Raw genomic sequence first — 17,096 nt, 5'->3', positions numbered from 1 at the left:
TCAGAATTCCAACTTTCAGTGGCTATTCAGAAATGGAATAAAGATCTGGACTCATCATATTCATTGTCAGACTGGCAGAGGGCGATTCAATCTATCGCTTTTCTAAATGATTGGGACATTGGGAAACAATGCTTAAATTGCTTCACAGATGGCATTACACACCGTACAAACTCTCCAAATTTTCACCCTATCATTCTGACCAATGTTGGAGACAATGTGGACAGGTGGGAAATTTAACCCATATTATGTGGGAATGTCCATGTCTAACAGGAAACTGGAAGCTTATCTTTCAAATGATTTCCTCCTTAACAGGGATTATACAAAAACCCTCCATGGGTCTGGCCCTACACAATCTTGGGATCGATAAGTTTCCATGATCTATGAGACAAGTTGTATGTCATGTATTATTAGCGGCACGCCACAACATACTAGTCAATTGGGGCACTCAAAATTCACTTAAGATATCAGACGTTACATTAGCGGTTAATCGCAATCACCTGTTTGAACGCCTACTAGCAATTAATCAGGGCTCATGTGTAGCCTTCGATAACAGATGGACGATGTGGACTGACTTTAGAGGGTAACAAAACTGACTGATAACTTCACTTTCTACTAGAGGTTGGAGCTTTGTTAAGATGGGGCCTGGTCGGGAAGCCGCTGTTCCCTCCCCTCTTGTACAGTTAGTATCCGCTGGGGGTGCAGGAGGGGAGGGGATGACGGAGAAACGACCGGTGCACCGTCTCCCGCTTCAGCGAGATATTATCTTCTTTTGTGTCTAAGAGGCTCTTCTACCACATTCCTCATATTAACAATAGATTTTGGTATATTTTTTCTGACTGTCTGGAGTTACTGTATTGCATTTGATAACCATATCCTGTGTATTTTTGTTTTATTTGTGCATGTTGCACAATATTGAAATGGTCATGTTTTTTGTGTTTGTTTATGCAAAACCAAATAAAAATTTATTGTTTAAAAAAAGGTTGCTATGGCCATTTTTACTCTATTCGTTGTGTGGTCTCCTTTATTTGTATAAGTAAAAAATGGTGGGCAGTATGGCACTCATAGGTAGTGCTAGGAAGTATCAGCTGCAATACGGGGTTAGGACGTGTATCCTAGGTGGATAACCAGGATACAAGTCGGCATAATACTTGAAAAAGGAGTGCTCATGCCCAGGATCGGACATCCGCGCATGCTCCGAAATGCGTTGTGAGCCCAGACTGCCCACACTTCCCATCCACACTCCCGTGACGTCATACGCCGCCGTCGACCTCCGGCCGCGGCACCAGCCTCCTCACCGCTGTCCTTTGAGATACAGAAGGCAAGAGCGGGCCTCTCCAGTACTCCGGATACCCAGTGACCGCCTGGACACCTGGATGCTGCAGTAACCACCAGCCGCTCTCGGAGCGTCACGTTCTGACTCACGAATTCTCTTACCTATATGTAAGTTACTACATTTTTTCTGTATTAAAAATAACTTTTATCACACTCAATAGGCGCTTTCCCCTCCTTTTATTTTCCTTTATTTGTATAGGTAATGTAACAGGGGGGTGGGGTGAGTCTTGAGTAAGGCCTTGCAGCCATTAGTTGGATTTGGGGACATCTGTTCTACACTGGTCATGGAACTGCAGCCATGAACTGTATCAGGTTTAACTGACATCAACATATAGGAGAAGAACAGGACCATCATTTTCACACAATGAGTAAGGGCAAAACGTATAACCCTGGTAAAGTCTCTGCTTTGAAATCACTGACAATTAGCAGTGTAGGCTAGAAATTAAACTGCAGCCATAAACGGTATCAGGTTTGAGCCTATAACTGACATCAGCATATACAGAACAGAACCATCATTTAATTCCACAATGAGTAAGGGCAAAACTTATAAACCTGGTAAAGTACAGCATAGACAGCTGGTACTGTGGGTTAGAAATGAAACTACAGCCATGAACTGTATCAGGTATGACTCACTGACTAGTTCCACTTATTATTTGGAATTGCTCTTTAAAACGGATGATGATACAGCTAATTAAATATAATTATAACATTTGAAGAAAATTATTAATCAGTGGATATAAATCTATGTTCTCTATACCTCCTGGCTCCGAATGAAAAGAATGGATCTACATGGGAAACAAAACAATTCTTTCACTCCTCGAGGGAATTGTTATTTTTTATTTTACTTTGAGAGTCTATACCAGTTCAAGCCAATTTCCATTGTTATGATAGCAGAGTACTAATTTCTCTTTATGGGGCTATTTTCTCTATATACGCACCATTAGGCACATTCACTTGTGGTCTGAAATGCTTCACTGCTTTCCTGCATGGATTGTAGAAACATAAGTGGGTTACCGTAATCGCTAATTGCCTATATTTGATAAAACCAATGCTGAAAATAATTTACAATTCAGTAAAACACGAACATTTTGTGTTTAAGCTTACCCAGGGGAAATAGCCTGCTGCTGAGTATCTCTAATATTTAACCTGGAATTTTTCATACAGTCACCTGGCCTGTTTGCTAAATCCATTTTAGTTATCTAGTTTGCTTAATTTGTATTTTCTGCAGGGCTTTTTTTTTCTCAGAGAATAGGTGCAGGAACTCCCCCTTTCTGAGTCACCCCTTTTTTCTGCCCCCCACCCATCTCCGAGCACAATTCCTTTGTTCCACCCCATACCCACCTCCCAGCACTGTCCTTTCAAAGAAAACAGAACCACATATAATTTTGTGGTGCTAAGTCATTTGTATGGAATTTGGTAATGACACCAAGAAAAGCAGTAAAATAGATCCCCTGCAGCTAGTAACAAAAGCCCCCCCCCCGCCGGCAACAATAGATACCCCCTTAAAACAATGGTCTACCCGCAACAAAATTTCCCCCCTTACAACAATAGACTCCCGGCAGCAACAACAGGACTCTCCACAGCCAGCATCAATAGACTCTCTCTCAGCCAACAATAAACCCCTCCCTCAACAGTAGATCTCTCCCAGCAACAGCTAACCCCCCCCCCCCAGCATTATAAGACCCTCCACCAGCAACAGTAGGTCCCCCACCAGCAACAATAGACCTCCTCAACAACAATAGACCCCCCTGCAAAAATAGATCCCCTTTAGCTAGAAATGATCCCCCAATCAATAGACCCTGCATCACACCCCAGCAGCACCCCTTGCTATTACATACAGTCAGTGCCGGTGGTGCCAGAACTGCATTGCCCCATATTCCCGCTGAAAAAAAGACCTGGTTTTCTGAATAGATTTTAAAATACCTGTGAAACTTTGCAACCTTCTGAAGTTCTCAATAAGTGTTGTGCAGTTCAGAATCAGTTGAGTAGAACTAGATTTTTGTGGAACTGGCTTTACGCATCCCCTCGTTATAAGTGAAGGAAAAATAGTAAAAAGGCAATGACATGGTAAAAAATAATTTCAGTAATCAATTTATTGATAATGTACCTTTCCGTCTTTCAGCACTGTCCAAAGATCTCCTTCAGCATTCACCCAGTGTTGGTAGGTGAAAGAAAGGAGCATTGCATTTCCCCTTCTTCTCTGACCTATTTCCTGACCTTGGCATGGTTTTGTGTGCCCACGGAACTTTTGATGAGGTCATAGGAAACTCCATCCCCAGAGTTTCCCATGTTTTTGGGCAGCCCATTTCAAATCATCCTGAATGCTGAGGGACACGTGGGCAGATATCAATATAGTGGCTACATGCTTACAGTTCACTTGCTATGGAGATACCAGCCTGCCAGGGCCAGATTTTGATAAACTGAACAAAATTTGCTTTGTGAGTTGTCCTGTCTGCATCATCCCGCCCAATACCCTTTAATTGGAAAATCAAAGGAGCTGGGCATAAGATTGTCGGCACCTTAATCAAATCAAATGCAGCCACTGTGTAGGTGTTTTGACAGCCGCTGGCATCAGCTGTCAGAATGCAGTAGGCACAGTGAGAGATTCATTCATCCACGCGTGGATGGAGAATCTTTTATATTTTATTTGTTCACCCTGTAAATGAAAACAAATCTTTTAGTGTATGGACACCATTAGTTTGCTAAATCCCTATGTATCATAAACAGTTGCCATGTTTTTCCACCTTTTTTTTTTCATCCTTTTTTGTATGATGGTGACAACAATGGAACATGCCTGCCGAATGAGCACTGGTATGGCTGCTTGTAGCCTCCGCTGAAAGCATGTGTTAGAGCAGTGTTTATCAACCATATTTTTAGTCAAGGCATCCTTCAAAATTCTACAAAATCTTTAGGCACCCCATTCTCAAATGTAAAAACGAAACTAATAGTTTTACAATGCAGCAACATCCACGCAGGTAAGGCATCCAACCTTAGAGGTCATTTATTTTTCCAAAGCAAATACATCTTTGTACACTGATTCTGACTAGTATTCCAATATTTCTCTATCTTCCAATATTTTGCTTGTGTACAATTTTTGGGCAGTTCTTAGGTATTTTGCCAAGGCACCCCTGAAGAAACCTGAAGGCACCCCCAAAAGGCTGGTGTCTTACCTAGGACACTAGGTGAGACTCAGAGCATTGTCATCAACAGTAATTTCCTGGAAAAGGATCTTCATGGCAGGATTGCCATGTAGTATTTTACTGGAAGCTACATGTAGCATCCCCTGGATTCACAGTGGAACCCGCAAAAACAGGGTAGGCTGACATTTATCTTCGGGGCTTAGTTCTCAGGCAATAGTGGAAAAGGTGAGCAGATGGGCATCAGTCACTTTACGATGCATAACAAAAGGAGTAACTAACTCACACTTAGTCCTCGTTCATACTGGTGCAACTTGTCATGCGGTTTGATAGGTCATATTGCATGACAAGTCGCACCCTATTGTCGGCAATGGAACTGTTCAAATCAGTGCAATGCCAACTTTGCGTGTCACACCAATTTTAAAAAGTAGTTCCTGCAATACTTTTGACTATTTCAGCGGCAACTTACATAGACATCTGTGCACGATGTCGCACAGATGTCAGCCAAATCGCACCTGAAGTCGCACTGACATGCAGCTTTAAAATTGTGCGATTTCAAGTTAAGTTGTGCAATTTCAAAACCGCATTTAGTGTAAACCAGGTGTTTACCTCAAAGCAGAGAGCGGAAGGGAGTTCAGTTCACCCATCACTGGCCTACAGACTCTATATCACAATAATAGATTCTTGTAGAGAAAAAGGGCTTTTAGTCTAAATACAGCAACCTTGACCTTGTTAGTAGTACCCACCTGTGTTAGCAACCATATATTTCCCGGTAGCAGCTGCAGCTTCGATGGTCCAATCTTAGTATTTTTCCCAGACTCTCCATGAGTTCCTCCTCCACAGAACTGCCAAAAGTCACCTCTGATACTTCATCTCAGACACCATCTTTTCCTCTCCTGTACTCTGCAAGACCCCCTGAGCCAAGAGCCACAAGCAACAGGACACCCTGGACAGGCAGGCTCCAGGCTCCAAGCATATGCACAGGCCTCTAAGGCTTAGGCTTTCTTCACTCAGCTGTTCCCCACACACACCTTCTGTGACCTGGGGGAAGAAAGAGATTTTCTGATCTTCCCCAAATGTTTATACCCTTTCCCATGATGCTCCACTGGCAAAGAAACTCTTAGTGGCTGGTTGGGAAACGATACGAATATTCATAACCCAAGCCCACTGTTTATCCTCACACTAATTCCAGAGGTGCCAGTGACATCTCCTGGCAGAAGGGAGAATTGACAGCCAGAATACATTTAGGGGAAAACCAAAATGAGCAAACCCACTACAAATCACCTAATCTGACTACCATTACCACCAGTGGCGGCCTGCCCATCCCCCCCCAAAACAAGCAGAGAAAAAAAAAGATTAAATAAAAAAAAAATGTCTATTTTTCACCCACTAGGGGCGCCGGACTTAGTGCTGGGTATGGGGGGGGGCGGGGTTTTTGACCCCACCTTCGCCTGACTGAGGCGCCGATTGGCGCTCTTCTGGGGGTCATCGGGGCGCAGGTCAATGCGCCCGACACACCCCACTTTAACGATGTCTGGGCTGTGATTGGTCCAGAGTCCAGCCTGGACCAATCACAGGAGGACATCGGACCTGGTGACGTGATGCGTGGGGGCGGTGCACCGCCCCAGCGTCACGATCACCTTCCGTTCCCGGCGCAGAGAGAGAGGAGCGACGATCACGCACACGTATCTCCGGAGGCCCCGGTGCAGGTGGCGGAGGATGAGGACCGGTAACACACCAGCTGTCCGGGGCCGTGGAAGGTGAGGTGGCCCCCGTGGTCGGTCCGCTGGAAATCCACCCCAAGGGCGTGGAGCCTGACCTCCTCCTCCGCCGAGTACCGGCTCTGCCGGATCCCCACCGTGTACAAAGGCCTGTGCTCCAACAGCAACAGCCTGTCCTCCCCCCGCTCTGCCCCATCTCTGAGGTCTCTTCCCTGCATGTGCTGTCTGCTCTGTTCCTGCACTGATCTCTACGCTGCCCCTGATCTCTACCCCCTTCCTAAGCTCTATCCTGTCACAGAGCTCTATCCCATCCCTGATCTCTGCCCCATCTCTGAGGTCTCTTCCCTGCATGTGCTGTCTACTTTACGCTGTCCCTGATCTCTACCCCTTCCCTAAGCTCTATGCTGTCCCTGATCTCTACCCCTTCCCTAAGCTCTACGCTGTCCCTGATCTCTACGCCATCCCCAAGCTCTATCCCATCCCTGATCTCTGCCCCATCCCTAAGTTTTACCCCATCGCTAAACTCTACCCCATCTCTGAGCTCTACCCCCACCCCTGATCTCTACCCCATCCCGAGCTCTACCACATCCGTAAGCTCACCTCCTTGTATAATCTGATAATAATTCTTTCTTTAACTGCTGTTTCCTGCTGTCTTCTTTATTCTTGGTATATCTTGCCTATATGTGCTCTCCACTCCATCCCTATCATATCCTATCTGTATGTCTTCTCTGCCCCATCCCTACCGTCTCTTACTTGCATAATCCGTTGGCTTTGAGGCTCTCTTTCACAGACGTCTCATACCCATGTGTGTTCTGTACTCCATGCCCGCTGTCTGTTACCTGAATGCTGCTATTTACTCCTTGTCTTACCTGCTCTCTACTGTATCTTTGCTGATTCTTACCTGAGTATGCTGTTTTCTAATCCACCCCTGCTGTCTGATATCTGAATGCTGCTCTTCTCCGTCTCTGCTGTCCCATACCTGAATGATACTCTCTGCTCCACCCCTGCCATCTTGTACCTGAATACTGCTCTCTTCTTTATCTACTCCATACCTGCTGTTACCTGAATGCTTCTTTCTACTCCATCTCTGCTGTCCCCTACCTGTATGTCTTCTCTACCCTATCCCTGCCATCTCTTACTTGCAAAATCCAGTGGCTATTAATCTCCCCTGAATGCTGTTCTTTACTCTATCTCTTGCCTGCTCTCTACTGTATCTTTTCTGACTCTTACTGGAGTATGCTATTTTCTAAACCACCCCTGCTGTCCCATACCCGAATACTGCTCTCTACTCCATCCCTGCTGCCTGGTACTTGAACACTGCTCTCTACTCCATCCCTGCTGTCTCTTACCTGAATGATGCTCAGTATTTTATCATTGGTGTCTTTTTGTTACCTGCATGCCCTTTTTGTTACCTGCTCTGCATTGTAATTCTACGCTGGCTGTGTTTTGCCTGTGTTCCCCTCTTCTTTACCCTTGCAATCTCTTAGCTGTGTGAGTTGCTCTGTGCTGCCTTGCTCTTACTCTTTCTGTACTGGCTGTCTCTTACCTGCCTTTTTCTGCTGTGCTCTATTCCATTGCTATATCATTGTATAACACCCTCTCCTCTCCCTTACCTGTATACTAGGTTCTCTGCTTGCTCTGTCTAACGTGCGCTGTTTACTTACATTTCCTCTACCGACTGTCTCTTATCTGTCTCCTCATTTGCAGTTGGTATAATTTCCTTTGCCAACTGTCTCTTTAGTTGCAGCCAGCTTCATTCCCACTACTTGTCAATTCCAATTCCAATTCCAATACACTCTAATGCTTTCCTAGCTGTCTCTTACCTGGGAAATCTACTGTCCTTGTGTCCCAGTGTCAGAGCTCTGACTTGGTTTCTGTTTGCTGAACTCATTTTGGCTGTCTCTTATCTGTATACAGTCCTGTCCCTGCTGTCTCTTATTTGTATACAGTCCTGTCCCTGCTGTCTCTTATCTGTACACAATCCTGTCCCTGCTGTCTCTTATCTGTATACAGTCCTGTCCCTGCTGTCCACAGGCGGGCGCTCCGAGCCTGGGCCCGCACAGCCTCGGGGTAGGACAGCAAACCCAGCCGCAGGATGTGCAGCATCGGTCGGCCCGCCGAGTGCGACATACCAGGGATCCGCCGTGGCCTGCTGGAGGGGGCGGGGACGTCTGTTCTGGGTCACAGGCTGGAAGACTGCAAGTCCCAGCCAGGACTAATGAGGCACCACAAGTCCCAGACAGGACTAATGCGGCACCAAAACTCCCAGCCAGGACTAATGAGGCACCAAAAGTCCCAACCAGGCCTAATGAGGCACCACAAGTTCCAACCAGGCCTAATGAGGCACCACAAGTCCCAGCCAGGACTAATAAGGCACCACAAGTCCCAGCCAGGACTAATAAGGCACCACAACTCCAAGCCAGGACTATTGTGTAAAGTAACTTGTCAGAAGAGTCACATAAAAGCGGCTGTTGCATAATTCTAATGAAAAGGCTTGTTGCCTGGCTGACTCCCACTCCCAGAGCTCAGACGAGTCGACGCAGGCGCAGCCAGGGAGAGAGAGTACTCCGGACGGAGTCCGCACTCTGCAGCAGGCCGCAGACACAGTCCCAGTGGCAGTGACAGACAGTCAGAATCAGACCAGCAGCAGCCCAGCCGGTAAGTGAACTTTGAAGTGATTCAATTGATGCTGAGGGGCATGTATACTGGTCACTGTGCATTGAAGGGGGCATGTATACTGGTCACTGCATTGAAAGGGGGCATATATACTGGTCACTGTGCATTGAAGGGGGCATGTATACTGGTCACTGTGCATTGAAGGGGGCATGTATACTGGTCACTGCATTGAAGGGGTCATATATACTGGTCACTGTGCATTGAAGAGGGCATGTATACTGGTCCTTGTGCATTGAAGGGGGCATGTATACTGGTCACTGCATTGAAGGGGGCATGTACTCTGGTCACTGTATTGAAGGGGGCATGTATACTGGTCACTACATTGAAGGGGGCATGTATACTGGTCACTACATTGAAGGGGGCATGTATGTTGGTCAATACATTGAAGGGGGCATGTACTCTGGTCACTGCATTGAAAGGGGGCCTGTACTGTGGGGTTTGTGCTAGGGGGTCTGTACTGTGGGGTTTGTGCTAGGGGGGGTCTGTACTGTGGGGTTTGTGCTTGAGGGGTTTGTGCTGGGGGGGGGGGTCTGTACTGTGGGGTTTGTGCCACTCTCAGTCAGTGTATCCCATAATAGGGTGTCTCTCACAGTATATCCCATAATAGGGCCCCTGCTCCCTATTATGGGATATACTAGTGCTGATGGACCCCTTAATATGTGATATATTGGGAGAATTTTTTCACGCAAGCAAAAGACAGGGGACAAAATGGGTGGAGTCTATAAGGGGTGGGGCTTCTTAGAAATGGAAGGGGTCAAAATGAAAGGGGGGGGTCTTGCGCCCCACCATCTTAAAACGTCACCAGCCACCACTGATTACCACTCAGCATGATTAAATTTAGATAGCACAACTGTTTAGGACACGGTGCTGCATACAGGTTTAGAATAGAAAAATTGCATATTTAGTCCATTTACATTAGCATGTTAAAGATTACATGAGAGTTTAGTGACTGTGTTTATATCTACTTTAATACAGCGTGCAGCTGTGAGACTGGTTTCATTGTACAGCCATGCATGTTCCAACCACTGCCCAGTTTTTAAAAAGGAAGGTTGGAAAGCTCAGTCATGTGACAAGGGGCTTCAGGCTTACCTAGATATACTGTGTACAGATTGCTAAATCTAGCTTCAATGAGTCATATAAATTCATAACTAAGTACAAATAAAGGCATTTTTATTTGGATTGAGCAGTGAGGGGCTAGAACCGATCAGGTTTTTATTGGTATTTGTGTCTCCATTAGTGATTTTTGCTCCCACTAATTGGCCTGAGCATTAATGTCACCAGAATAAAAGTGAAAATGCAAAAGGCTTAGTTGCCACCAGAACAGGAAAAGAAGGGAAATCTTCCAGTCAGAACACTTATCTATGAGGGGATTTCCTCATAGATAGTAGGAGGAAGTCTCTCTAATGGTGGAAAAATCCTCCCCTACTCTAAAAAAAAACAAAAAAACAATGCCCTATACCAGGAATTCCCAAACTATGGCCCTCCAGTTGTTCAGGAACTACAATTCCCATCATGCCTAGTCATGTATGTGTATGTCAGAGTTTTACAATGCCCCATGGGATGTGTAGTTCTGCAACAGCTGCAAGGTCGTAGTTTGGGAATCCCTGCCCTATACTTAAAGATAAACCAAGCGAACTTATTTTTCCATTACAGTGTTTCCACTAGCATTTCACTGGCTAAATGTATATGGGCGGAGTGACGTTCTCAACTCCCGGAGAGACAGGATGCTGCTATCTTTCTGGCTGGAGCAATTATTTTTAAAGGCGTTGATTAAATTTCCTCAATGTAAGTGCAATAATTTGAGCAATTGTAATAAAGATTTAGGGTTTTTATGTTATATTGAACCTTTTGTATTTTGGGGATTACATTTGACAACGCCTCCTGGATGGTGGTAAGAGGATCCTTGGATTGTGCTTAAAGGGCCTGGCTGGGTATATAGTCACAAGCGTCACTGACCTTCCGTAATAGGAGGTCTGTGGGAGCTGGTAAGTGAGCACTTTGTCTTTGGTGGTGGTATTTACCAGATAATGTACTTAAACAGATGGTTTTGATACTGAAAATGAATATTAATTATTTCACCATTTTTGGATTTTGTTCAATCACTTTTTGTTTGGTGTATTGAGTCAAATCATCTTACTATAAGTGCAACTTTGTGTAGGATTAAAATGTATTTTCTGTTTAGAGTGGCTCTTTCACTAAACTTTAAAGCTTAAGGTCTACATAATTAAACAGATCCTAGCAGTGTTCATCTATAACTTTAATGGTTGTCCTTAGACTAGACAGATTAATATTCTGAAGCCATGACAACTGATCATGCTGCTGTATGAATGATGCCTTCATCATTGTGATATACGTTGACAGCTGTGACACTTCGAATTCTCGGACATTGTTGCGGTGAAACATAACGGTAAATCACATTCCTAAAGCGACATCTCATATACTGAAATCACTGGTGTGAAAGGTCCATTTCAGCGGCTTGTTCCAATCACTGTTCACCGAAGCCTGTTAAGCCCTTGATAGACTCCATAATGATTGTTTTATTTTTCTGCTCACTATATGAGTGGCAGTCAATTTCAATGGAGCTGTTGGTCAACCTGTCACCCACACACACAGCAGAAAAACCTGGTAGCCTTATTTCAAAGAAATTTGCAAAGTGTTAAAGCAATCCTATCTGACCAAAATACTGATAAGGTGAACAGGGGGGTTGCCCGCTTAGCATGCTTGCTGTGGCAATAGTGAGACTCGCTAAATAATATAGTAAACTACAGTTTAATGTGATCTTGAGGTCATATTAAACATGGTAGATCTTCAGTGGTGAGTAATAGATACCCTTTTAGGTATCTGTCTAATAGTTTACCATCAGTTTGATTTTGGTCAATTGATTGGACTAATATCAACCAGTTTTCAGCGATGATAAGACTGGCCCTTCTACCTCGCACAAATTGACCATGGAGACTACTCAACATTAATGGGCCAATAGTGGTGCAGGGTATGGCAGAAGTCGGAGTCAGGCTGTTGACCATGGTAACTAGTCATATTCAGCAGGACAGAGCTCCCTGGAATTAGGGGATCTTGGAGTACTCAGTAGGAAAGCCAAAGTGATGTGCAGACACTTTTAGATGCCTAGTATTACATACTGCAGGCATATTTGATATGACTTTAGATTCACTTTAAGGCCCAACTACAGATTTTAGATGTTGTTTAAGTCTAACAGTCTTCCAGCCAGTCACATGACCTCACAGATCCCTTTCACTTTCTCCTCTGGCATCAGCTGTGGTCTTTTCTCCTGGCCAGAGTGGTGCTCACATAATGACATTTAAGCTCCATTCTGGCCAGGAATCTTCTAAGCCCAAGCTGGCTTGAAAGCTAACACACCCCAGGGGGTGTATCCATGATGATCTAGGTTCACAAGAAGTAGTTTAGATGGCACCAGGCATCATTCAGCCCAGAAAAGTATTGGCCCTGGATGAAACAGCAGTGTGTAGGCAGGTGCAGTTTGTTTTCTCCACCACAGGATGCGGAATCTGGTTTCTTTACATAGTTACATAATTACATAGTTAGTGAGGTTGAAAAAAGACATCAGTCCATCCAGTTCAACCTATGATGTGTGTGTGTTTGCTTTTAACCGTACATTGTGTACCCCTGTATGTTGTGGTCTCCAAGGTGCCCATCTAATAGTTTTTTGAAACTATCAATGCTCCCAGCTGATACGACTGCTTGTGGAAGAGAATTCCACATGCTTACCGCTCTTACAGTGAAGAACCCCTTACGCATTTTAAGGTTAAACCGCCTTTCCTCTAGTTTTAGTGAATGGCCACGTGTCTTATTGTATCTCCTCTCTCTGAATAGTTTGTTCCTTATGCTAGGGTCACCAGTACAGTATTTGTACATTGATATCATATCCCCCCTCAAACGTCACTTCTCCAGAGAGAATAAGTTCAGTGCTTGTAGTCTTTCCTCATAGCTGATGTCCTCCATTCCCCTAATTATTTTTGTTGCCCTTCTCTGGACTCTTTCCAATTCCAGCACATCCTTCCTGAGGACCGGTGCCCAGAACTGGACAGCATACTCCAAATGTGGCCGGACCAGAGTCTTGTAGAGTGGGAGAATAATCTCTTTATTTCTGGAGTGAATCCCTTTTTTATACATCCCAGTATTCTGTTGGCTTTGCTTGCAGCGGCTTGGCATTGCATGCCACTGCCAAGCCTGTTGTCTACCAGTACCCCCAGGTCCCTTTCCATCTTAGACTCACCCAGGGGTTCCCCCCCTAGTGAGTAGCTTGCTTTCTGGTTTCTGGCCCCCAAGTGCATTACTTTACATTTTTCAACATTAAACCTCATCTGCCATGTAGTTGCCCACCCCGTTATTTTGTTCAGGTCCCCTTGTAAGGTTTCCACATCCTGCATAGAAGATATTGGCATGCTTAGTTTAGTATCATCCGCAAATACTGAGATTGTACTAGATATCCCCTCCTCTAGATCATTTATGAATAAATTAAACAGGATTGGTCCCAGGACAGAACCCTGGGGGACCCCACTTTCCACACCCGCCCAATCCGAGTACTCCCCATTAATCACCACCCTCTGGACTCTCCCCTGGAGCCAGTTCTCTATCCAGGTACTCACCCTATGGTCCATACCTACCTTCCTTAGTTTGTACAGTAAGCGTTTGTGGGGAACGGTGTCAAAGGCCTTTGCAAAGTCCAGATACACCACATCCACCGGCTTACCTTTATCTAGGTGGCAGCTCACTTCATCGTAGAAGGTTAATAGATTGATTTGGCAAGAACGATTTTTCATGAATCCATGCTGATTACTACTAATAATACCATTTTCATTACTAAAGTCTTGTATGTGGTCCCTTAACATCCCCTCCAAAATCTTGCAGACTACAGATGTTAGTCTGACTGGCCTATAGTTACCCGGGATACATCTCGGCCCCTTTTTAAATATTGGTACCACGTTGGCTTTTTTCCAATCAGCTGGCACCATACCCGTCTGTAAACTATCCTTAAAGATCAAGAATAATGGTCTGGCAATCACCTGGCTGAGCTCTTTCAGAACCCTCGGGTGCAAGCTATCCGGTCCCGGTGATTTATTTATGTTAAGTTTCTCTAGTTTAGTTTTAAGTCTATCTTCTGTTAGCCATGGCGGTATTTCCTGAGGTGTGTTGTTTAGTTCGGCCTTACAAGCTGGGTTTGTGTAGCCCCCCGATTCTTTTGTGAAGACTGAAGAGAAGAAATTATTTAACACTTCCGCCTTTTCTCTGTCCTCAGTGGCCATATTTCCTTTGTCATCTTTTATGGGGCCAATGTGTTCTGGCCTCGCTTTCTTAATGTTTATATACTTAAAAAACTTCTTGGGGTTCTTTTTACTCTCCTCCGCTATATGTCTCTCATGTTCTATTTTAGCCACCCTGATTTCATCTTTACATTTCTTATTACACTCTTTGTAATGCTTAAATGCTGCCAATGACCCCTCAGTCTTGTATTTTTTGAAGGCCTTTTCTTTAGCACTAATATACATTTTTATGTTGGAGTTTAGCCACCCAGGGTTTAATTTTGCTCTTTTAAATTTATTTCCCTTTGGAATGCACTGGTCAATCCCTTTGTTAAGTATGCTCTTGAAGCACTCCCATTTTTCCTCCGTGTTCTTTGTTCCCAGAGTTCTATCCCAATTGATATTTTCTAGCAGTGAGCGCAGTTTTGGGAAATTGGCTCTTTTGAAATTCAGCGTCTTAATATTACCCTTGTGCTTCCTATTACTGTAATTAATACTGAAACTTATTGACCTATGGTCACTGTTTCCTAAGTTCTCCTGTATTTCTATATCCTTGAGCAGGTCTGCATTGTTAGTAATCAGTAGGTCAAGTACCGCATTGTTTCTTGTCGGTGCATTCACCATCTGACCCATGAAATTGTCCTGCAAAACATTTAGGAACTGCCGAGCCTTGGCTGAGTGTGCGATTCCTTCTGCCCAGTCAATATCAGGATAATTAAAGTCCCCCATTATAATGACATTTCCCATCCTTGCTGCCAATCCTATCTGTAAAATGAGGTCCACCTCCCCCTCCTCCCTCTGGTGGGGGGGCCTATAGCATACGCCCAATATTACCTTCCCCACCGTGCCTTCCCTTTGAAGCTCTACCCATAGGGATTCTGCCTCGTCCTTAGCTCCATTATTAATATCATCCCTCATATTTACCTGTATACTGTTCTTAATATACAAACATACCCCTCCCCCTTTTTTACCTTCTCTATCTCTGCGATAAAGGGAATACCCCTGAATGGTCGCCATCCAGTCATGAGAGCTGTCAAACCAAGTCTCAGTTATCCCCACAAAATCTAAGTCCTCCTCAAACATCAGCAGCTCCAGCTCTCCCATCTTGTTGGCCAGGCTTCTGGCATTGGTATACAAACCTCGTAATTTAGACCGGTTACAAATATCCTCATTTGATGTTTTTAGGCTGCTCTTGTGGTTTTTCCCCATACCCACCCTGGGTATAGGAGCTCCAAACACCCTACCGCTAATGCCCCCATTTCTGCCCTCTGAATCTTGCTTTCCACTGGCTAATTCTACATCTGTACCCTCCCCCCCATTCCCTAGTTTAAAAGCCCCTCTAACTTTGTGGCCATCCTCTCACCCAGTACGGCTGCACCCACCCCATTTAGGTGCAATCCGTCCCTACCAAAGAGCCGGTGGCCGACTGAGAAGTCGGCCCAGTTCTCCAGGAACCCGAAACCCTCCTTACTACACCAGCTCCTCAGCCACTCGTTAACTTCCCTAATCTCCCGCTGCCTCTCTGGTGTGGCTCGAGGTACAGGTAGTATTTCGGAAAATACTACCTTGGAGGTCCTTCTCCTCAACTTAGCGCCTAAGTCCCTGAAATCGTTTAGGACTCTCCATCTTCCTCTGCCTATGTCATTGGTACCCACGTGTACCATGACAGCTGGGTCTTCCCCAGCCCCACCCAATAATCTGTCCACCCGATCCGCAATGTGCCGAACCCGAGCGCCCGGCAAACAACAGACTGTTCGGCACACACGGTCTTTGTCACAGATTACACTGTCTGTCCTTCTAATAATTGAGTCCCCTACCACCAGAACCTGTCTTTCCTTTCCCTTTCTCCCCGCCTCACTGGAGGAGTTCTTCCCCTGGCAGCTAGGGGCGTCGCTCTGCTCCAGCAATGCTGGTCCCTGACTGGTTGCCCCAACATCACGCAACGGGGCGAATTTATTGGGGTGCTCCAGCCCAGGATCAGCCTCCTTGCCTTGTCCCCTTCTACCCCTCCTAACTGTCACCCCTCTACTCTGCTCTGATGCCTGCACCTCCAATACTCCGCCCACCTCTGTGCAGGCCCCTGTCTGCACCTGACTGGTACGATCCCGGCTCTCCTCCGGTATGGACATTCGTCTCAGTGTTGCCAGCTGCTTCCCTAGATTCAGGACCTGAGCTTCCAGGGAAGCAACGTGCTTACATTTTGCGCATTTGTATTCGCCCTCGATCACATGTCTGAGGAACGCATACATATTACAAGATGTACACCGAGTCGCATCTCCACACCCGCCGGGCATTGTACCTACTAATCTAATCTAATGGGGATTCAGTAATTTAAGTCTATCCTATGTGGCTATTTCCTGGCTTCCTAACTCTACCTTCTCACCCTCTGGTACTCCGCTTCACTCACTTGCACAACACTCACAATCTCACAGCCCGGTCAGTCGCACCACACTCACAGTCTCACAGCCCGGTTCAGTCGCACCACACTCACAGTCTCACAGCCCAATTCAGTCGCACCACACTCAGTCGCACAGCCTGGTCAGTCGCACAACACTCTCAGTTGCCCAACACTCAGTCGCACAGCCCGGTCAGTCGCACAACGGTTTCCCGGGTCACTGGGGAAGCAATCCAGTTGCATGCCGTTGCCTCATGTGACTGTGGCAGCCACCTGGGGTTGGGCAGAGCCTATTTAGGTCCCTGGCTCTGGGGATTGGTGCACTTTATGGGGATGGGTAGTGCAGGGAAGGTATCCTGTCTGTTAGGGCAGTATTAGCAGTAGGCAAAGGTTCCTGATGAGGAAGGAAAGTGTAGGTTTACATCTCTTCTGGACATAACAAAATTTTGCCCCTCTCTACAGATGCTCTCATTCTGCCTGGAACCCACTCTGGACGCATTGCTGCAACCGTGAATGCACCCGGTTGGGCAGTCTTCCCACACCGGGATTGTTGTGA

This window comes from Pelophylax lessonae (assembly GCF_965119305.1).
Source record: "Pelophylax lessonae genome assembly, chromosome: 4".
NCBI classification, from domain to species: Eukaryota; Metazoa; Chordata; class Amphibia; order Anura; family Ranidae; genus Pelophylax; species Pelophylax lessonae.
This window is presented reverse-complemented; position numbering follows the sequence as displayed.